This window comes from Coregonus lavaretus, assembly GCF_964263955.1.
Source record: "Coregonus lavaretus genome assembly, chromosome: 16".
NCBI lineage: Eukaryota > Metazoa > Chordata > Actinopteri > Salmoniformes > Salmonidae > Coregonus > Coregonus lavaretus.
In genome coordinates, this window is record NC_140003.1 from 24,523,108 (window position 1) to 24,546,909 (window position 23,802).

Here is a 23,802-nt window from a genome sequence, read left to right on the forward strand (position 1 = left end):
TAATAAATATATGACAGATTCTCCAGACAGAACGTCTAGAGAATGGAGAATCTCAGGTAACTCCCAAATCAACCCTGTATCTTTTATTTGCCTCAGGTTTTAGGAGATTTTCTTTTGGTTTGGTTATATATGTAGGCTACTATGGCCTTTCTGCATTTGATAGGCAGATTCTGTATTTTCAACATTGATGCAGTGACTATAATCGAAGAACCAGTTTATCATGGTGACGAGGATTTTTGAAATACGTCACAGTATCCAACATTGGTGCTCCAGTTTACCTATAGTACAGCAGTAAGATTGCAGCCAGCGATCAATTGTTCTTTGTGGTCCCATTTAATAAAGTGAGTCAAATCTGACTTGTACATTTCCAAAACTTCTGATCAAATGTGTTCATTGTTGGATTCTATCAATATTAATGTTGGCCTCAGAGGCATAATTTTTTATTTGAATAAGGACGCACTGCCCAAGTCTGACAGATGATGGCGCCTCAAGCACAAGAGGAGAATAACAGGTACCCTAAAAGAAGAAGACCGGAAGTGACTTTTTCATAGGAGGTTAGGATAATTTAGGCATAAGGTTAGGAGAATGAATGTAGCAGGTTAGGAGAATTAGGTTAAGGCTAGGAAAAGTGTTAGGGTTTAGGGTTAGCTAAAATACTCACCTAAACTGTTAGGAAAATCACTTCCAGTAGTAGCTGTATCCAAGTGCTGTGAAAAGAGTGTGCCCCTTATATGCAAGGTCCAGCCATAGAGATAGATAGAGGACTCATCTTCATATATGTGCCATTATAACATCTGTGACAGCATGAGCAGCGCCATTGAGGCGACAACCCATAGCAATCCCCACACAATTGACTACTTTAAAATGGTGGGTGATGGCAATGTCCAATAGCAATGGCAATGTCAATGCTAAAACTAGTTATATCCATGAAGAGTCCTTTATCTATCTCTATGGGTCCAAGATAAATTCAAACACCCTTTTCATGCCACTTCGATACAGCTACAACCGGAAATGGCTTTTTTTGTAGCAGGTTATAGGACAATTAGGTTAAGGTTAGGAAAAGGGTTAGTGTTAGGGTTAGCAAAAAAATGCTCTCCTAACCTGCCACGAAAATCACTTCGTGTCATAGCTGTATCGATGTGGCATGAAAAGAGTGTGTCCCGTTTTGTGTGAGTGTTCAAAAAGGATTGTATATGCATTATTCCTTTGCGTTTTACAACATGTAAGTCACCTATGACAAGTAACTACTCATCTATACAAATAGACAATAACTAAGTGCCCTCGGTCATTACTGAACCAAGATATTTCTAGACCAAAATTAAATACTACTGAGAGCCAATCTCCCAAATATGGACAATATATAGTTGGAGGCTTTGAGAGGGTGGTAAGACTTTTGATGGTAGCCTAAGTGACTCAAAGGTGTGGTGACCTGATGATTAGCAGTGATATATAGTCCATACATTACGGTGGCAGATGGCTGCAATCGGAGAACCTCATGGGAGGTGGCATCTCCCTGTGCATGCTGGGACATTGTAGACTGTGGCAGACTTTTGAGGACCGCAGGGTCACTGCACAGAAGATGTTGGCTGATCAGACACAAAGAGATACAAAGGCCAGATTTCCTTAGCATTTGCACCAATTGGGGACAAAACACCTGTTAAATTCCCTTTTGAAAATAGGTGCAAACATAGGGGAAAGCTTAGTAAATCTGGCCCATATTCTTCTACCTGTGTCCTCTTCCCTCCTCTCAGTACCTGACTGGATGGATGACAGAAAGGCGTGTGGTTGGTCCTCCTGGGAACCCTGTCACCTGCTAGGTCTCCCTGTTTATGGAGGTCTGGAGACACCTGCTCAATATGGATGTGGTGGTAATGGCCAACAATGTAAATATGTATGTCTATGGTCATGACTGAGGTCTCCATCATGCTCAGGATATTGAGAGCTGTCAGAATGATATTAAGATATCAAATGTGTCTGTGAATGACAGTATTCTCTAATACAGGGTTTCCCGAACTTGTAGCTGGTAGGCTGTAGGCTGTGTGAGTCTGAATCAGAGAGTACTTAACACATGATAGAGCTATTATTTAAGATTCCTCTAGATTGATCAAAATGACAAGTAAAAATAGTTTGGGATTTGTAAGTCTTTATTTCACTGACTTCAAATTGAATTATCAGATTTTCTAGCAACAAGACTCCTGAGATATTGTCTTTTTTAGGGAAATCTCTTGTTTGTGACAGATTGTTCGGTTCCGAGATTCGTTCTAGGGTCTAAAACAAATATGTCCAGCTGCGTCTTACAATATATGCCACTGAAAAACGACACATCACAGCAGCTCTAAAGCATTCCAGAGATGATCCATCTCCTCTTACACCAGCATAACTCACAGATCTTCATCTGACACTGCTTAGGTCGTACTACAGTGGCTTGCAAAAGTATTCACCCCCCTTGGCATTTTTCCTATTTTGTTGCATTACAACCTGGAATTAAAATTGATTTTTTGGGGGTTTGTATCTTTTGATTTACACAACATGCCCACCACTTTGAAGATGCAAAATATTTTTTCTTGTAAAACAAACAAGAAATAAGATAAAAAAACAGAAAACGTAAGCGTGCATAACTGTTCACCCCCCATTGGATTGAGGTCTGGGCTTTGACGAGGCCATTCCAAGACATTTAAATGTTTCCCCTTAAACCACTCAAGTGTTGCTTTAGCAGTATGCTTAGGGTCATTGTCCTGCTGGAAGGTGAACCTCCGTCTCAGTCTCAAATCTCTGGAAGACTGAAACAGGTTTCCCTCAAGAATTTCCCTGTATTTAGCGCCATCCATCATTCCTTCAATTCTGACCAGTTTCCCAGTCCCTGCCGATGAAAAACATCCCCACAGCATGATGCTGCCACCACCATGCTTCACTTTGGGGATGGTGTTCTCGGGGTGATGAGAGGTGTTGGGTTTGCGCCAGACATAGTGTTTTCCTTGATGGCCGAAAAGCTCAATTTTAGTGTCATCTGACCAGAGTACCTTCTTCCATATGTTTGGGGAGTCTCCCACATGCCTTTTGGCGAACACCAAACGTGTTTGCTTATTTTTTTCTTTAAGCAATGTCTTTTTTCTGGCCACTCTTCCATAAAGCCCAGCCCTGTGGAGTGTATGGCTTAAAGTGGTTCTATGGACAGATACTCCAATCTCCGCTGTGGAGCTTTGCAGCTCCTTCAGGGTTATCTTTGGTCTCTTTGTTGTCTCTCTGATTAATGCCCTCCTTGCCTGGTTCGTGAGTTTTGGTGGGCGGCCCTCTCTTGGCAGGTTTGTTGTGGTGCCATATTCTTTCCATTTTTTAATAATGGATTTAATGGTGCTCCGTGAGATGTTCAAAATGTCAGATATTTTTTTATAACCCAACCCTGATCTGTACTTCTCCACAAATGTGTCCCTAACCTGTTTGGAGAGCTCCTTGGTCTTCATGGTGCCGCTTGCTTGGTGGTGCCCCTTGGTTAGTGGTGTTGCAGACTCTTGGGCCTTTCAGAACAGGTGTATATATACTGAGATCATGTAACAGATCATGTGACACTTAGATTGCACACAGGTGGACTTTATTTAACTAATTATGTGACTTCTGATGGTATGCTTCAGAGAGTAATTTCTCATGTGGAAAGGGAACTCATATACATACTGTCCATGATGATAATGGCAGATATTCAGTAAAAAATTGGATCTGCAATGACTGATCTTAGCTTCACATGCTTATTCTTTGAAATGATTGATTGGATGTTCTATATGTATTTTTCAGAGATACTTGGTGTCTGTATCTACTCTTTGTAACTCATGGGTTGTATCTGAACAAAACCCCAATCTGCTTTTTCCTCCAGTTTCTCATTTAAATAGAAACATTCTACTCCTTCACCACTAGAGGGCATATCAGAGCTGCTCTACAGTGAAGTACCCTGGCTATCTTTGGCTGGCACATGAACGAGCACTCAAGTTGGCCTGAGCTGTTGTTGAGTGAAAGAAAACCATTTTCCCTTCTTCACACTCTTTCTCAGCCATTGTTTGCCGTCCTGCTTAACGTTTTTACATGCAGAATTGAAAGGCGCGTGTGTGTTCTCTCAAGGGCCAAGCCATGAAAATGACCCTGATCGTCTTGCACCATTTCTGCCTTAAACTGCAGCTGTCCACTCAGTGTTAAAAAATTTCTGTATGGCTGGCTGGCTGAACGCATGAATGACAGGCTGGCTGAACAAATGAGTGACTGGCTGGCTGAAGGAATGAATGACTGGCTGGCTGAAAATAGGAAGAATAACTATTTCATTCTGGGATTTTCCCCGGAGACCGTTGTTTGTTTATTTTCTATCATGCACATATTTTTTTGGTACAGTGATTTAGGGGGCATTTAATATGATACTGTTCTCATGGCAGTCTACTTGAATTTTTTAAATCCTAATTGATTGAAATATGGCATTTTTATGTTTGTAATATGCAGCATTTGTAGAGTAATTACTCACATAAAATTTCCCAATTTATGCTGTATTCACCATTACAGAGTGCATGCACTGTTCTCTCAGTTTAAATCCAAATAAAGTCCAGGCCAGTTTCCCACAACCCTTCAGTCACCCAGAGAGCAGCCAGCAACACAATGCTCCTCAAACGCTCTTAAAATACATGACCTCATTGACCTCTTTGAATTATAACCGCTAAGATGCCTGGCCCTGGCTGTAGCACAATGTGAGGCTTGTGATTGTGTTTTAAATCTAATGGCAAACTAAAAAATGGCTTCCTCTAAGAGAGAGAGGGGAGCTGAGATGGGTGGATTTATGGGCCTTGTCCTGGCCGCCGGCCTCACATCCTCTCTGATCTGCTTTTACTCCGACGACCCCTGACCTCCAGAGTCATTAGTGTAAGGGTTGGGGTGAGGTGTGAACCAGGTGCGGTGCAGGATATACAGTAGGCAGTAGGCAGAGATGGTGAAACAAGGATCTTTACTGGTGGTCCCGAAGCCAAAATACAAAATAACGGACTTATCACGATAAAAGAAAGGCGGAGCAAATAAGTCTCCAAAAACCGGCTGACAGCCAAAATACGAAATACTACCTAAGACTGAAACAAATAATGAAACAGGGAGAACACTTCTCAAGTACCTGTACATAGATCTCCGATCAGACACTGAGTAGTACAGTCGTGGTCAAAAGCTTTGAGAATGACAAGTATTGGTCTTCACAAAGTTCGCTGCTTCAGTGTTATGAGATATTTTTGTCAGATGTTACTATGGTATACTGAAGTATAATTACAAGCATTCCATAAGTGTCAAATAAGTTTATTGACAATTACATTAAGTTTATGCAAAGAGTCAATATTTGCAGTGTTGACCCTTCTTTTTCAAGACCTCTGCAATCCGCCCTGGCATGCTGTCAATTAACTTCTGGGCCACATCCTGACTGATGACAGCCCATTCTTGCATAATCAATGTTTGGAGTTTGTCAGAATTTGTGGGGTTTTGTTTGTCCACCCACCTCTTGAGGATCGACCACAAGTTCTCAATGAGATTAAGGTATGGGGAGTTTCCTGGCCATGGCCCCAAAATGTCGATGTTTTGTTCCCCGAGCCACTTAGTTATCACTTTTGCCTTATGGCAAGGTGCTCCATCATGCTGGAAAAGGCATTGGTCGTCACCAAACTGTTCTTGGATGGTTGGGAGAAGTTGCTCTCGGAGGATGTGTTTGTACCATTCTTTATTCATGGCTGTGTTCTTAGGCAAAATTGCGAGTGAGCCCACTCCCTTGGCTGAGAAGCAACCCCACACATGAATGGTCTCAGGATGCTTTACTGTTGGCATGACACAGGGCTGATGGTAGCGATCACCTTATCTTCTCTGGACAAGGTGTTTTCCGAATGCCCCAAACAATCGGAAAGGGGATTCATCAGCAGTCCAATCCCTGTACCTTTTGCAGAATATCAGCCTGTCCCTGATGTTTTTCCTGGAGAGAAGTGGCTTCTTTGCTGCCCTTCTTGACACCAGGCCATCCTCCAAAAGTCTTCGCCTCTCTGTGCGTGCAGATGAATTACACCTGCCTGCTGCCATTCCTTAGCAAGCTCTGCACTGGTGGTGCCCCGGTCCAACAGCTGAATCAACTTTAGAAGACGGTGCTGGCGCTTGCTGGATTTTCTTGGGCGCCCTGACGCCTTCTTCACAACAATTGAACCTCTCTCCTTGAAGTTCTTGATGATCCGATAAATGGTTGATTTAGGTGCAATCTTACTAGCAGCAATATCCTTGCCTGTGAAGCCCTTTTTGTGCAAAGCAATGATGACGGCACGTGTTTCCTTGCAGGTAACCATGGTTAACAGAGGAAGAACAATGATTTCAAGCACCACCCTCCTTTTAAAGCTTCCAGTCTGTTATTCTAACTCAATCTGCATGACAGAGTGTTCTCCAGCCTTGTCCTCGTCAACACTCTTACCCGTGTTAACGAGAGAATCACTGACATGATGCCAGCTGGTCCTTTTGTGGCAGGGCTGAAATGCAGTGGAATTCTTTGGGGGGGATTAAGTTCATTTTCATGGCAAAGAGGGACTTTGCAATTAATTGCAATTCATCTGATCACTCTTCATGACATTCTGGAGTATATGCAAATTGCCATCATCAAAACTGAGGCAGCAGACTCTGTGAAAATTAGTATTTGTGTCATTCTCAAAACTTTTGACCACGACTGTACTGCTAGACATAGAGAAACTAGCAGAGAAAACTGAGCAAGGGAACACAGGGAAGTGAGGGCATAAATACACAGGTGAACCAATAGACACAGGTGACACCAATAGGATGATGATTAGTCCCTACTGTGAGTTTATTTCACCTTTATTTAATCAGGTAAGCCAGTTGAGAACAAGTTCTCATTTACAACTGCGACCTGGCCAAGATAAAGCAAAGCAGTGCGATTAAAAACAACAACAACACAGAGTTACACATGGGATAAAACAAAACATAGAGTCAATAACACAATAGAAAATCTATATATAGTGTGTGCAAATGTAGTAAGTTATGGAGGTAAGGCAATAAATAGGCCATAGTGCAAAATAATTACAATTTAGTATTAACACTGGAGTGATAGATGTGCAGAAGACGATGTGCAAATAGAGATACTGGGGTGCAAATGAGCAAAATAAATAGCAATATGGGGATGAGGTAATTGGGTGGGCTAATTACAGATGGGCTGTGTACAGGTGCAGTGGTCGGTAAGCTGCTCTGACAACTGATGCTTAAAGTTAGTGAGGGAGATAAGTGTCTCCAGCTTCATAGATTTTTGCAGTTCGTTCCAGTCATTTGCAGCAGAGAACTGGAAGGAATGGCGGCCAAAGGAGGTGTTGGCTTTGGGGATGACCAGTGAGATATACCTTCTGGAACGCATACTACGGGTGGGTGTTGCTATGGTGACCAATGATCTAAGATAAGGCAGGGATTTGCCTAGAAGTGATTTATAGATGACCTGGAGCCAGTGGGTTTGGCGACGAATATGTAGTGAGGGCCAGCCAACGAGAGCGTACAGGTCACAATGGTGGATAGTATATGGGGCTTTGGTGACAAAACGGATGGCACTGTGATAGACTACATCCAATTTGCTGAGTAGAGTGTTGGAAGCTATTTTGTAAATGACATTGCCGAAGTCAAGGATCGGTAGGATAGTCAGTTTTACGAGGGCATGTTTGGCAGCATGAGTGAAGGAGGCTTTGTTGCGAAAATAGGAAGCCGATTCTACATTTAACTTTGGATTGGAGATGCTTAATGTGAGTCTGGAAGGAGAGTTTATGGTCTAACCAGACACCTAGGTATTTGTAGTTGTCCACATATTCTAAGTCAGACCCGCAGAGAGTAGTGATTCTAGTCGGGCGGGCAGGTGCAAGCAGCGTTCGATTGAAGAGCATGCATTTAGTTTTACTAGCGTTTAAGAGCAGTTGGAGGCTACGGAAGGAGTGTTGTATGGCATTGAAGCTCGTTTGGAGGTTTGTTAACACAGTGTCCAATGAAGGGCCAGATGTATACAAAATGGTGTCGTCTGCGTAGAGGTGGATCTGAGAGTCACCAGCAGCAAGAGCGACATCATTGATATACACAGAGAATAGAGTCGGCCCGAGAATTGAACCTTTTGGCACCCCCATAGAGACTGCCAGAGGTCCAGACAACAGGCCCTCCGATTTGACACATTGAACTCTATCTGAGAAGTAGTTGGTGAACCAGGCGAGGCAGTCATTTGAGAAACCAAGGCTATTTAGTCTGCCAATAAGAATGTGGTGATTGACAGAGTCGAAAGCCTTGGCCAGGTCGATGAAGACGGCTGCACAGTACTGTCTTTTATCGATCGCGGTTATAATATCATTTAGGACCTTTAGCGTGGCTGAGGTGCACCCATGACCAGCTCGGAAACCAGATTGCATAGCGGAGAAGGTACGGTGGGATTCGAAATGGACAGTGATCTGTTTGTTAACTTGGCTTTCAAATACTTTCGAAAGGCAGGGCAGGATGGATATAGGTCTGTAACAGTTTGGATCTAGAATGTCACCACCTTTGAAGAGGGGGATGATGCGGCAGCTTTCCAATCTCTGGGGATCTCAGATGATACGAAAGAGAGGTTGAACAGGCTAGTAATAGGGGTTGCTACAATTTCGGTGGCTAATTTTAGAAAGAAAAGGTCCAGATTGTCTAGCCCAGCTGATTTGTAGGTGTCCAGATTTTGCAGCTCTTTCAGAACATCAGCTATCTGAATTTGGGTGAAGGAGAAGCGGGAGAGGGGGGGCATGGGCAAGTTGCAGCGGGGGGGGGGGGGGCTATATCTGTTTTTGTGCTGGTAAAGGGCAGTCAAGTCTGGGGTGAACCAGGGGCTATATCTGTTCTTAGTTTGGAATTTTTTGAATGGGCCATGCTTATTTAAGATGGAGAGGAAAGCACTTTTATAGAACAACCAGGCATCCTCTACTGACGGAATGAGGTCAATATCCATCCAGGATACCCGGGCCAGGTCAATTAGAAAGGCCTGCTCGCTGAAGTGTTTTAGGGAGCGTTTGACATTGATGAGGGGTGGTCGTTTGACCGCGGACCCATTACGGGCGCAGGCAATGAGGCAGTGATCGCTGAGATCCTGGTTGAAGACAGCGGAGGTGTATTTAGAGGGTAGATTAGTCAGGATGATATCTATGAGGGTGCCCATGTTTACGGATTTAGGGTTGTACCTGGTAGGTTCCTTGATAATTTGTGTGAGATTGAGGGCATCTAGTTTAGATTGTAGGACGGCCGGGGTGTTAAGCATATCCCAGTTTAGGTCACCAAACAGTACGAACTCTGAGGCTAGATGGGGGGCAATCAATTCACATATGGTGTCCAGGGCACAGCTGGGGGCTGAGGGGGGTCTGTAGCAAGCGGCAACAGTGATATACTTATTTCTGGAGAGGTGGATTTTTAGAAGTAGAAGCTTAAACTGTTTGGGAACAGACCTGGATAGTATGATAGAGCTCTGCAGGCTATCTCTACAGTAGATTGCAACTCCGCCCCCTTTGGCAGTTCTATCTAGACGGAAAATGTTGTAGTTGGGGATGGAAATTTCAGAGTTTTTGGTGGTCTTCCTAAGCCAGGATTCAGACACTGCTAGAACATCAGGGTTGGCGGAGTGTGCTAACGCAGTGAGTCACTCAAAATTAGGGAGGAGACTTCTGATGTTAACATGCAAAAAACCAAGGCTTTTACGGTTACAGAAGTCAACAAATGATAGCGCCTGGGGAGTAGGAGTGATACTGGGGTCTACAGGGCCTGGGTTAACCTCTACATCACCAGAGGAACAGAGGAGGAGTAGAATAAGGATACGGCTAAAAGCTTTAAGAACTGGTCTTCTAGTGCGTTGGGTACAGAGAATTAAAGGGGCAGATTTCCGGGCGTTGTAGAATAGATTCAGGGCATTATGTACAGACAAGGATATGGAAGGATATGAGTACAGTGGAGGTAAACCTAAGCATTGGGTAACGATGAACGAGATAGCATCACTGGAGGTACCGATTGAGCCGGTCTCCGCGTGTATGGGGGGTGGGACAAAGGAGCTCTCTGAGGCTGGTTGAGCGGGACTGGGGGCTCTACAGTGAAATTGTATAATAAGAACTAACCGGAACAGCAATAGGCAAGGCATAGTGACATGGGAGAGAGGCATAAAGCAATCACAGGTGTTAATTCGAGAGAGCTAAGACAACAACTGGTAATGGCAACGAAAGTTCGGGCTGAGGCTAAACAGATAAACAGGACAGATAAACAGGATGGGGGTACCGTGTAAAGGAACAATCCAGCAGGCATCAGCTGTGCAGCTGAGTGATCATAAGTTCCAGTGAACAGCAATAGGTGAAACCGGGAGAAGTTCGAATGGCTGCTACAGCACAGGCGAGCAGGAAGCACGGCTGTTGATTGCGTGTGCTAGCGGGCCAGGGCTAGCAGATGGATCTTCGTGGTCGTCGCAACGGGAAGCCTGTTGAAACCACATCAGACGATTATGTCGGCAGACCAGTCGTGATGGATCGGCGGGGCTCCGTGTCGACACTAGGAGGTCCCGTCCGGTTGACAGAGAGGTAAATAGCCGGGAGATGGGCCTGGCTCGAGGCTAGCTCAAGGCTAACTGGTGCTTGCTTCGGGGGCGGTGGTGGTTAGCCAACAACATCCATTCGGTTGCAGCTAGCTAGTTGCGATGATCCGGTGTTAAGGTCCAGTGATTCAGTGATTCCAGCAGAAAATCCGATATGTTCTTGGTCGATAGCGCGCTGTGCAGACAGTGCAGACTGGCCGATAATAGTCCAGGCTAGAGCTGGCTGGTAGATAGTGCAGGCCACAGACAATGGTGAAAACCGCTAACGGTGGCTAATAGCAAGTAGCTAGTTAGCTGGCTAGCTGGCTAGTTTCAACTGGAGGTTCTGGATAAAAAGGTACAATAAATAATAGAATCCGTTCCACATTGGGTGAGGCGGGTGGCAGGAAAGTATATTTAGTTGAAGGATGAAAAGTGTGATTGAGAAATATATACGAAAGGGACAAAAAACAAAAAACAGGCTATTTACACGGACACACTACAGAGTACACGACCGCACTGCTACGCCATCTTGGATTTCAAGGTGAGTGAGGAGGTGCCTAAGGTTGTCGGAGGATCACACCTAGTGGGTCGCTCCGGAAAATCGACCACGTCCTGTAACACATTAGAATGCTCTCTGAATGGTCTCATTGGCCCACAGCCCATCTCACACTGCTTGTTTTTCGAATCAAATTACTATATTTAACAGGGACACTAGCCACCGAGCCGCCTGGCCTGGCCGGGCCAACTCCAACCAAACACACATCTGTTTGAAATTGTGACTGGCAATTATTTTATGTCATGTGGAAGTTTGTTTTTGTCCCCCAGCTCACTTTTGTTTGTTGTTGTTTGTTTTTCAGTAAATGTCTCTCTCTCTGGATCGCTGATGGCCAATACGTAGTGGGGATTCTGGCTCCTGGAACTGTGCTGTCACAAAGGCTAGTGGCAGGGCCGGACTACCGCATTTGGGGCCCCGGTCCCCGGGCCACCGACCTCCCAACCCCCCCTCAGCTAACTTACTGCGTTTCAAGAGAAAATGATGCAGTTTTAATTCAACACTTTTTGCAGACAGTCAGTAAGTCAGAGAGAGCCCTGGTCTGTATCGCTGCCAGATCACATGATGTCTTCATCTTGTCTGTCTGTCATTCATGGGTTTTAAAACATGGTCTGGTGGGAGAGGAGATGTATAGACTACACTGATATAAAATGAAATGTTTTATTGTTTTAGTCCACATTTGAATTTAAACAAGTTTATGTATAAAGCTATGTTTATGTATGTGATTTACTAGCCTGACGACTCACACAAAATTCTTTGCTACATGCTTTAGTCTGAGACTGCCATCATTGAAGTCGGTTGTGGTGACATGGGGCGATTTAATAATCTCTAACTAGAGTATCAAAGCCAATGACACATTTTCAAACCGCCGCTTTACCCATGGCTCTGGCCCACAACCCATCGGTGTCTGGACCAATCAGACAGCTCAGAATGTGTTCGCATTCGGTGAAGGGTCGGGGAGGTACTCAGATCCAGACTCATTGCAGAGAAAAAACGAATGTCCATGGGCGTGCCATAGTGCTTGGCCGGAGCAAGGAGTCTGGGTAGCCAGGCAAGTGATTTACTAGGATAGGAGAGGCTGTATTCTTCTTGCATCTCATATTTGTTGCCTGTTGGCTGTTACCAACTATAGATAGTATTAAGCCATAAGTGTGAACATGTGTGCATGTGCATGCGTGCTGCGCACATGCTCTCTCTGTAACAGAACATCCCTCACATTCTTTCTGCCCAACAGTTGGATCATGTTTAAAGGACAATCATCCCAGTTAAGTCCTAACCTCATTTATTCTTCTTCCAGCTGGCTCTAAGACCAGAAACACCTGTGTCCTCCGAGACCTTGTTCAAACAGTGTACTTAAGGGACAGCCCAGGCCAGGCCATCACTCTCACAATATCCTCTGGTTATTCAGTGATAAAGATGTATTCCACAGATCTCTTTAGTCAATGGTGGATAGGGCCGAGGAGAGTGGTGGGAGAGGCCAATATCCCTGGACCTGGGAATCACGTTCCCTCTGCAACAACTGGCCCCATAATTGCTACATAATATAATGGGCGTCTTCCTGACCATTAAACTGGCCTATGATTAGTGGCTAAAACCCATAGCAATCATGGTGGATTTGTTCAAGAATGATTGCTTGGTCAAAAATATTTCACTTAATTTGTTTGACAACATACAGTGCACTCAGAAAGTATTCAGACCCCTTGACTTTATACACATTTTGTTATGTTACAGCCTTATTCTAAAATGGATTAAATTAAAAATGTTCCTCATCAATCTACACACAATACCCCATAATGACAAAGTGAAAACAGGTTTTTATGTAAGTATTCAAACCCTTTGCTATGAGACTCGAAATTGAGCTCAGGTGCATCCTGTTTCCAATGACCATCCTTGTGATGTTTCTACAACTTGATTGGAGTCCACCTGTGGTAAATTCAATTGATTGGACATGATTTGGAAAGGCACACACCTATCTACACTACCAGTCAAAGGTTTGGACACACTATGAAAAAACACACATGGAATAATGTAGTAACCAAAAAAGTGTTAAACAAATCAAAATATATTTTATATTTGAGATTCCTCAAAAAGCCACCCTTTACCTTGATGACAGCTTTGCACACTCTTGGCATTCTCTCAACCAGCTTCACCTGGAATGCTTTTTCAACAGTCTTGAAGGAGTTCCCACATATGCTGAGCACGTGTTGGCTGCTTTTCCTTCACTCTGCCATCCGAGTCATCCCAAACCATCTCAATTGAGTTGAGGTTGGGGGATTGTGGAGGCCAGGTCATCTGACGCAGCACACCATCTCTCTCCTTCTTGGTCAAATAGCCCTTACACAGCCTGGAGGTGTGTTGGGTCATTTTCCTGTTGAATAACAAATGATAGTCCCACTAAGCCCAAAACAGTTGATGTTGAGATGTGTCTATTACTTGAACTCTGTGAAGCATTTATTTGGGCTGCAATTTCTGAGGCTGGTAACTCTAATGAACTTATCCTCTGCAGCAGAGGTAACACTGGTTCTTCCATTCCTGTGGCAGTCCTCATGAGAGACAGTTTCATCATAGCGCTTGATGGTTTTTGCGACTGCACTTGAAGAAACTTTCAAAGTTCTTGACATTTTCAGTATTGACTGACCTTCATGTCTTAAAGTAATGATGGACTGTCGTTTCTCTTTGCTTATTTGAGCTGTTCTTGCCATAATATGGACTTGGTCTTTTACCAAATAGGGCTATCTTCTGTATACCCCCCTACCTTGTCACAACACAACTGATTGGCTCAAATGCCTTAAGAAGGAAATAAATTCCACAAATTAACTTTTAAGAAGGCACACCTGTTAATTGAAATGCATTCCAGGTGACTACCTCATGAAGCTGGTTGAGAGAATGCCAAGAGTGTGCAAAGCTGTCATCAAGGCAAAGGGTGGCTATTTGAAGAACACTTTTTGGGTTTCTACATGATTCCATATGTGTTATTTCATAGTTTTGATGTCTTCACTATTATTCTACAATGTAAAAAATTGTAAATATAAAGAAAAACCCTTGAATGAGTAGGTGTGTCCAAACTTCTGACTGGTAGTTTATATAAGGTCCCACAGTTGACAGTGCATGTCAGAGCAAAATCCAAGCCATGAGGTCGAAGGAATTGTCCGAGAGCTCTGAGACAGGATTGTGTCGAGGCACAGATCTGGGGAAACTAAGCAATCGGGGGAGAAGGGCCTTGGTCAGGGAGGTGACCAAAAACTCAGACAGAGCTCCAGAGTTCCTCTGTGGAGATGGGAGAACTTTCCAGAAGGACAACCATCTCTGCAGCACTCCACCAATCAGGCCTTTATGGTAGAGTGGCCAGATGGAAGCCACTCCTCAGTAAAAGGCACATGACAGCCCACTTGGAGTTTACCAAAAGGCACCTAAAGGATTCAGACCATGAGAAACAAGATTCTCTGGTCTGATGAAACCAAGATTAAACTCTTTGGCCTAAATGCCAAGTGTCACATCTGGCGGAAACCTGGCACCATCCCTACGGTGAAGCATGGTGGTGGCAGTATCATGCTGTGGGAATGTTTTTCAGCGGCAGGGACTGGGAGACTAGTCAGGATCGAGGTAAAGATGAACGGAGCAGGGTACAGAGAGATCCTTGATGAAAACCTGCTCCTGAGTGCTCAGGACCTCCGACTGGGGCAAAGGTTCACCTTCCAACAGGACAACGACCCTAAGCACACAGCCAAGACAATGCAGGAGTGGCTTCGGAACAAGTCTCTGAATGTCCTTGAGTGGCCCAGCCAGAGCCCGGACTTGAACCCACTCTAACATTTCTGGAGAGACCTGAAAATAGCTGTGCAGGGATGCTCCCCATCCAACCTGACAGTGCTTGAGAGGTTCTGCAGAGAAGAATGGGAGAAACTCCCCAAATACAGGTGTGCCAAGCTTGTAGCGTCATACCCAAGAAGACTCGAGGCTGTAATCGCTGCCAAAGGTGCTTCAACAAAGTACTGAGTAAAGCATCTGAATACTTATGTAAATGTGATATTAACATTTCTAAAAACCTGTTTTTGCTTTGTTGTTATGGGGTATTGTGTGTAGATTGATGAGGGGAAAAAAACAATTTAATCCATTTTAGAATAAGGCTGTAACGTAAAACAAAATGTGGAAAAAGTAAAGGGGTCTGAATACTTTCCGAATGCACTGTACTTTGGTTTGTGGGTTGCTCATAAGATTCCTGGAGAAAATGGTCAGTAATTATAATATTCATATGTTTATGATAAATATATGTTGTTTAAGATGAGAATCAGGTTTAGCTGTGAGGGCTAAATTCACTAACAATGATGTCCAGGGGAATGAACACCAGAATCTCTAGCTAGTGATAATGCCAGTCTCGTCCATCTGTTTTGACCCTGCACCCCCACCCATGTTGATGTGGCATGTGAGAATCCTTTCCCACCTAACATGGAAGGTTTTGACATGTTGCTAGTGCTAAAAGCCCAGATATTGGTGTGGGGTTTAGCACTTTGCTTAAATTACACTAAAAGGGGCTAGTGAGTGTCTCCTCTCTCCATCCCTATGTTTGCGAGTGTGTTTTTTTTTTTTGTTGCATGTGTTGGGGGCATCTAGATGATCAGTGTTTTGGGCATCTAGATGAAATAATGATCAGTGTCATTGTTGTGTATTAATCAGAGCTTGTTTTATTGTGTATTAATCAGAGCTTGTTTTATGTTGTCTTAATAAACCCCAAGTGCAACAGAGTCACTTAGGCTGATGGAGGGATATTGAACAACAGATGCTGATTTGCAAAGGGGCATATCATTAATAATTACAGGTGGATTATACAGTGAGATCCCACTGGGAATACACTGGTTTAATCAATGCTCTTTCCACGTCATTTCAATTAAATTACGTTGAACCAACGTGGAATAGACGTGGAATTGATGTCTGTGCGCAGTGGAATCTATGGTCCAAGTGCCACGGGGGTAGACCTCTTTAGCTTCAGTCAATGTGTGTGTGTGTGAGGAAAGATGTTTTAAGTAGTAAAATGAGCTGTCTCTATTTGCAGTTATCTATTTGTTGCTCGTCTTTCATTTGTTCATCAATTCGTGTGTGTACATTTTCATTCTCACATGTATGAGAAAAGTGAAAAAGGAGTAGTGAACGCTTTTACCCAAGACAGGCACTGCACTGGAGAATACCGAACAAGTGTCTTCCTAGAGTTCCCTGAAATCTGATTGGTTGTGAAATAACATGGCTGTCTTGGGGTATGCTGATTGCTCCTGCTAGAGTTGTTGTTACAGAGGCGGGTTTCCTGTTCCTGTGTGAGGGCAGGCGGGCATGCAGGCGGGCGGGCGCTCTGGGCGGATAAGCCTGTCAGCGCTGTCAGCGCTGTCAGCATCGCACCACAGCTGGGTGGGTACAAGTACTATTTGTAATCATTTCAAATACATTAGCTGGGCTTGATTGATGTTGCCTGTTGCAATGGAACAAATACAATAGTCGCAAAAGTGCGAACTCCACCCACCTGGCACTCCAGGCAGGCTAAAGCAAACGCTCAAAGTATTTGAAAGATTTAAAATAGTATTTGAACCAATGTCTGCATCGCACCACAGCTGGGAAACCTCGCTGTACAGCTGGAATCCATTTTAGGTAAATGTGAACTGCTGGCCACAGCACAGTGTTTTATTTAGCATTCCTTGTAAAGCCATGTTGGTGGAGAACTGAAGAGAAGGGCACACGAATGCGGAGATGTACACACACAGTACACACAAGATTTAAAGGCACATTGTTTTATAACTTCACAATTAACTGTGTGTTTGTTTTAGGGCGCATGTAAGTGGTTTGAAATAATGACCTTCCTAACTTCCACAAGAATAATACTCTCATATAAATTGGAAGCAAAACCACAAGGCCATGTAAAATGGTTTCTACTATTTTAACACCGGCCATGTAAGGGGTTATGTTTGCACTGTTATGTGCTAGCAGCTAGCTAAATCATCTGCTTTTATTTTCTATGGTGTCTTAGTTGTCTGCACATGTAGCTTGTTAAAGTGAATATCAATAGAAACATATTCAAGGCACCTCCGGCGATCACGATCTAAAATGCCTTCTGAACAAACCCCCAGGCATCGAGGCTCAGCTATCTCAGCTAGCTCTCTGACGCTCAGTAAATTTTTAATTACGTAGAAGATTTCCCATCTGTACCGCTAGGGCCTCTCCTGGGGGATGTTCAGTGGACTGTAGGATAGATGCCTTTCATGTTGGTGCATGGCACTAACCTGACTTGGGGTTGATGTATGGAGAGAGAGAGCCAATGAAACTCGGTTAAGCTCCTTATGATCCTTATGATAGTTAACTAACCCTTTTGTTGGTTTTGGAGATGTAATGTTGGTGGACTCGTTGAACCACCAGTGTCCAGTGGTTTCTCTATCATACAGTACCAGTCAAAAGTTTGGACACACCTACTAATTCCAGGGTTTTTCTTTATTTTTACTATTTTCTACATTGTAGAATAATATTGAAGACATCAAAACTATGAAATAACACATATGGAATCATGTAGTAACCAAAAATATATAGCCACCCTTTATATATATAGCCACCCCAAAGTCCATCATTACTTTAAGACATGAAGGTCAGTCAATACGAAAAATGTCAAGAACCTTTAAAGTTTCTTCAAGTGCAGTCGCAAAAACCATCAAGCGCTATGATGAAACTGTCTCTCATGAGGACCGCCACAGGAATGGAAGACCCAGAGTTACCTCTGCTGCAGAGGATAAGTGCATTAGAGTTACCAGCCTCAGAAATTGCAGCCCAAATAAATGCTTCACAGAGTTCAAGTAACAGACACATCTCAACATCAACTGTTCAGAGGGGACTGTGTGAATCAGGCCTTCATGGTCCAATTGCTGCAAAGAAATCACTACTAAAGGACACCAATAAGAAGAAGAGACCTGCTTGGGCCAAGAAACACGAGCAATGAACATTAGACCGGTGGAAATGTGTCCTTTGGTCTGGAGTCCAAATTTGAGATTTTTGTTCCAACCGCCGTGTCTTTGTGAGACGCGGTGTGGGTGAACGGATGATCTCTGCATGTGTATTTCCCAACGTAAAGCATGGAGGAGGAGGTGTTATGGTGTTGGGGTGCTTTGCTGGTGACACTGTCTGTGATTTATTTAGAATTCAAGGCACACTTAAACATTCTGCAGCGATACACCATCCCATCTGGTTTGGGCTTAGTGGGACTATCATTTGTTTTTCAACAGGACAATGAACCAACACACCTCCAGGCTGTGTAAAGGCTATTTGACCAAGAAGGAGAGTGATGGAGTGCTGCATCAGATGACCTGGCCTCCACAATCCCCCGACCTCAACCCAGTTGAGATGGTTTGGGATGAGTCGGATGGCAGAGTGAAGGAAAAGCAGCCAAGTGCTCAGCATATGTGGGAACTCCTTCAAGACTGTTGGAAAAGCATTCCAGGTGAAGCTGGTTGAGAGAATGCCAAGAGTGTGCAAAGCTGTCATCAAGGCAAAGGGTGGCTATTTCAAGAATCTCAAATATAAAATAAATGTAGATTTGTTTAACACTTTTCTGTTTACTACATGATTCCATATGTGTTATTTCATAGTTTTGATGTCTTCACTATTCTTCTACAATGTAAAAAATAGTAAAAATAAAGAAAAACCCTTGAATGAGTAGGTGAGTCCAAACTTTTGACTGGTAGTGTATATAACAAGTAACCACATTATTTATCCAAATACCTAAATTATACGATATGTGTGAGGACGATTAAAAATGGTCTGAATAGTTAGACAAAAGCAAACTGGTCACACCAGGTCTTGAGGTAGAAACATAAAAAGAAAAGGAATCACAATGAAAGACAAGAATATCTCCAAATATACACACACTTCATGGGATCAAGCTATTTCCAGGATATATACATTGGTTCATTCCCAACAATGTCACTGTGGTTCATCAGACCACTTCCCCCACAGTCAGTCTCGGTGTTAAAGGATATACATGAATGATTTGCCTGGCGGACTACTGTGCCATTGCATAGACCAGTGGAGCTGCTGAGGGAAGGACGACTCATAATAATGCCTGGAGTGGAACAAATGGAATGGCATCAAACACATAGAAACCATGTGTTTGATACCATTCCACCTTATCCGCTCCAGCCATTTCCACGAGCCTGTCCTCCCCAATTAAAGTGCCACCAACCTCCTGTGGTATAGACCCATCAAACTCAACTCTGGACCTCGAAGCCAGTTCCACTGCGTTTTTTCATTGTTCCCCTCTAGTCAGGGACTGTTTTAGACCTGGGACACCAGGTGGGTGCAATTAATTATCCCGTAGAATAGAAAACCAGCAGGCTCCAGACCTTGTAGGGTAAGCGTTGAATACCCCTGGTATAGACTATAGAGGGAAACAGGCTGTTTTGTTTGGGCAGCTGGTTTCTGCTGCATCATGACCTCTTCCTGTTTCCTGTACCATGTGACAGACAGGAGGATTCTGGGGGAATAGATGATCTCTGTGACATGCTTTATCAGGGGTAATTTACTTGCTGCAAATCCTTATCTGATCCATTCTTATGAGGACGTGAGAAAAGACACATTACAAAATTAGACCATGGCATGAATTTTTAAGTATCTATGAGTAGAAATGCTGATTTAGGATAATCTTTGCCTTTCAGATTATAATGAATGGACAGGGGGGATGTGATCCTAGATCAGCACTACTACTCTGAGATGCTTTATAAATATTGTCCCAGGAAGTAAATTAAGGGCAGAGGATATTTAACATTAGCACAAATACCTGAGGTGCCTCTAACCCTAAAACCCTGTTTCTCTATTATTCTAGCTGTTCAAACTGTCGTTTCAGTTCGTATTTTGGGGTATAATTACAATGGTGAAGTGATGAAAATAGGCACACAGGACAGCCCAGCAGGAGTTTCCATCCCCGCCCACTGTGCTCCACTCTGTTGAATCCCTAGTTTAGATCTCTGTCTCTCAGTCCCAGAACTAGGAGGTCACAGGGTCAGGGTTTGGGCGGGACACCGCTCAGCCTATTAGTGTGATTCCCCCAGAAGTAAAAACAGGGAAATTAGAGGGGTTTTATAGTTAAAGGGAGGTTTAAGGTAGGTTCTTGGGTTAGTGGCCTGGGTAAAGAAAGACACAAGTGAGCCAAACCAGTAAAACGTTAACCAAAACCAAACTGTCCCTACTTACAGTACTGAACTTGAACATTTTATATAACTCTTTGCTCAGATTATTTTTTGCCAATTGAACTCCCCCTCAACTTGAAGATTATAAAAAAATTATTAAACAGATTGTTTGGCTCAATTAAGCTCTTAAAAGTTGAGGTTTCCCTACGTAATGATTATAAAATTGTTTCTTACACTTTCCTAAGTTATAAGTCCTTACAACAGCAATTTCCTGAGGAAGATCATGTGGGTGGAGTGGTCAGGGGTGGAGTGGTGGAAGAGTGGTGATGGGTGTATCCATCCCAAAGGCCAATTACAACAGGAAAAGGAAATACATTCTAAACATAAAAGAAGGAACTCTGAGCCTCCCTGACCAGCTAGGGCTCCAACAGGGTCATTCATTCCCGCCTCTCCCCTACCTCTCACCCTCACTCACAGAAGTCTTCAATCAGCAATTCACAAATGCATTCTTCTTTAACAGCCCACACGGCTCTTGCCCCCTTCTAGCCATTGACCTCTCCAGTGCTTCGTCACAGTAGCAGCGTATATATGAAAGGTCACGGATCATAGCAAGGTCCTGTTTCTCTATGGTCTCTACCCAGAGTCAGGCCACAATGCAGCCCTTCATGGAAGAGCGTGCACATCCTCTGGGCTGAGACTAGGGTGATAATAACTTATGGTGTCAGACTAGAGCTATATAGTGTTGAATATGCTACTGCCTGGAGGCTTGGGTGACAGGCCCCTTTGGTGGAGAAGGTGCCCCTTGACGCAGGTCACATCCATCTGAGCTCAATGGACTGGGCTGTGTACAGGAAGTATTTGGAGAGAGAGAGAGCGAGAGAGCGAGAGAGCGAGAGAGAGAGAGAGAGAGAGAGAGAGAGAGAGAGAGAGAGAGAGAGACTGAGTGTGAGAGACAGAGAGAGAGAGACTGAGAGAGAGAGAGAGAGAGAGAGAGAGAGAGAGGGAGAGAGAGAGAGAGAGAGAGAGAGAGAGAGAGAGAGTCCAATCACTTTATTATGAAGACCTGCCCTCTCGGGTCAAATGTCAAAATGTGACACACTGTTGTTTCTAAAAATAGAATGAGATTCTTTCATTCACTCTCTGAGAGTACAGCCTCTTTTGATCTCCTTTTTTTTTGTGTGCTATTTAATGTTTTAGTAATGGATGTATGAAATTGCATGATTAGGTACCCATAAGCATTCATTTCGGATGAAAAAACCCAAATGTGACAAATTGGTGGATATAGCGTTTTGGAACGAAACTCTTCATATACAGTACCAGTCAAAAGTCTGGACACACCTACTCATTGAAGGGTTTTTCTATTTTTTTTCCTTTTTTTTTTTTTTACATTGTAGAATAATAGCGAAGACATCAAAACTATGAAATAACACATATGGAATCATGTAGTAACCAAAAAAGTGTTAAACAAATCAAAACATATTTTATATTTGAGATTCTTCAAATAGCCACCCTTTGCCTTGATGACAGCTTTGCACACTCTTGGCATTCTCTCAACCAGCTTCACCTGGAATGCTTTTCCAACAGTCTTGAAGGAGTTCCCACATATGCTGAGCACTTGTTGGCTGCTTCTCCTTCACTCTGCCATCCGACTCATCCCAAACCATCTCAAAATGGGTTGAGGTCGGGGGATTGTGAAGGCCAGGTCATCTGATGCAGCACTCCATCACTCTCCTTCTTGGTCAAATAGCCCTTACACAGCCTGGAGGTGTGTTGGTTCATTGTCCTGTTGAAAACCAAATGATAGTCCCACTAAGCCCAAACCAGATGTGATGGCGTATCACTGCAGAATGCTGTGGTAGCCATTCTGGTTAAGTGTGCCTTGAATTCTAAATAAATCACAGACAGTGTCACCAGCAAAGAACCCCCACACCATAACACCTCCTCCTCCATGCTTTACGTTGGGAACTACACATGCGGAGATCATCTGTTCACCCACACCGCGTCTCACAAAGACACGCCGGTTTGAATCGAAAATCAAAAATTTGGACTCCAGACCAAAGGACACATTTCCACCAGTCTAATGTCCATTGCACGTGTTTCTTTGCCCAAGCAGGTCTCTTCTTCTTATTGGTGTCCTTTAGTAGTGGTTTCTTTGCACTATTTCGACCATGAAGGCCTGATTCACACAGTCCCCTCTGAACAGTTGATGTTGAGATGTGTCTGTTACTTGAACTCTGTGAAGCATTTATTTGGGCTGCAATTTCTGAGGCTGGTAACTCTAATGAACTTATCCTATGCAGCAGAGGTAACTCTGGGTCTTCCATTCCTGTGGCGGTCCTCATGAGAGACAGTTTCATCATAGCGCTTGATGGTTTTTGCGACTGCACTTGAAGAAACCTTCAAAGTTCTTGAAATGTTTCGTATTGGCTGACCTTCATGACCTGTAGCTCAGTTGGTGGGTTTGTTTCCCACGGGGGGCCAGTATGAAAATGTATGCACTCACTAACTGTAAGTCGCTCTGGATAAGAGCGTCTGCTAAATATGCAAAATTTTAATTTTTAATTTTAAAGTCATGATGGACTGTCATTTCTCTTTGCTTATTTGAGCTGTTCTTGCCATAATATGGACTTGGTCTTTTACCAAATAGGGCTATCTTCTGTTTAACCCCCCTAACTTGTCACAACACAACTGATTGGCTCAAACGCATTAAGAAGGAAATACATTCCACAAATTAACTTTTAAGAAGGAACACCTGTTAATTGAAATGCATTCCAGGTGTCTACCTCATGAAGCTGATTGCCAAGAGTGTGCAAAGCTGTCATCAAGGCAAATGGTGGCTATTTGAAGAATTAGTTTAACACTTTTTTGGTTACTACATGATTCCATATGTGGTATTTATCTCTCTCTCTCTCTCTCTCTCTCTCTAAACATCCACACAGTATGATGCTGCCACCACCATGCTTCACCATAGGGATGGTGCCAGGTTTCCTCCAGACGTGATGTTCAGCCCACTTGGAGTTCAATCTTGGATTAATCAAACCAGAGAATCTTGTTTCTCAAGGTCTGAGAGTCCTTTACGTGCCTTTTGGCAAAATCCAAGTGGGCTGTCATGTGCCTTTTACTGAGGAGTGGCTTCCGTCTGGCCACTCTACCATAAAGACCTGAATGGTGGAGTGCTGCAGAGATGATTGTCCTTCTGGAAGGTTCTCCCATCTCCACAGAGGAACTCTGGAGCTCTGTCAGAGTGACCATCGGGTTCTTGGTCACCTCCCTGACCAAGGCCCTTCTCCCACGATTGCCGGGCGGCCAGCTCTAGGAAGAGACTTGGTGGTTCCAAACTTCTTCCATTTAAGAATGATGGAGGCCACTGTGTTCTTGGTGACCTTCAATGCTGCAGAAATGTTTTTGTACCCTTCCCCAGATCTGTGCCTCAACATAATTCTGTCTCGGAGCTCTATGGACATTTCCTTAGACCCCATGGCTTGGTTTTTGCTCTGACTTGCACTGTCAACTGCGGG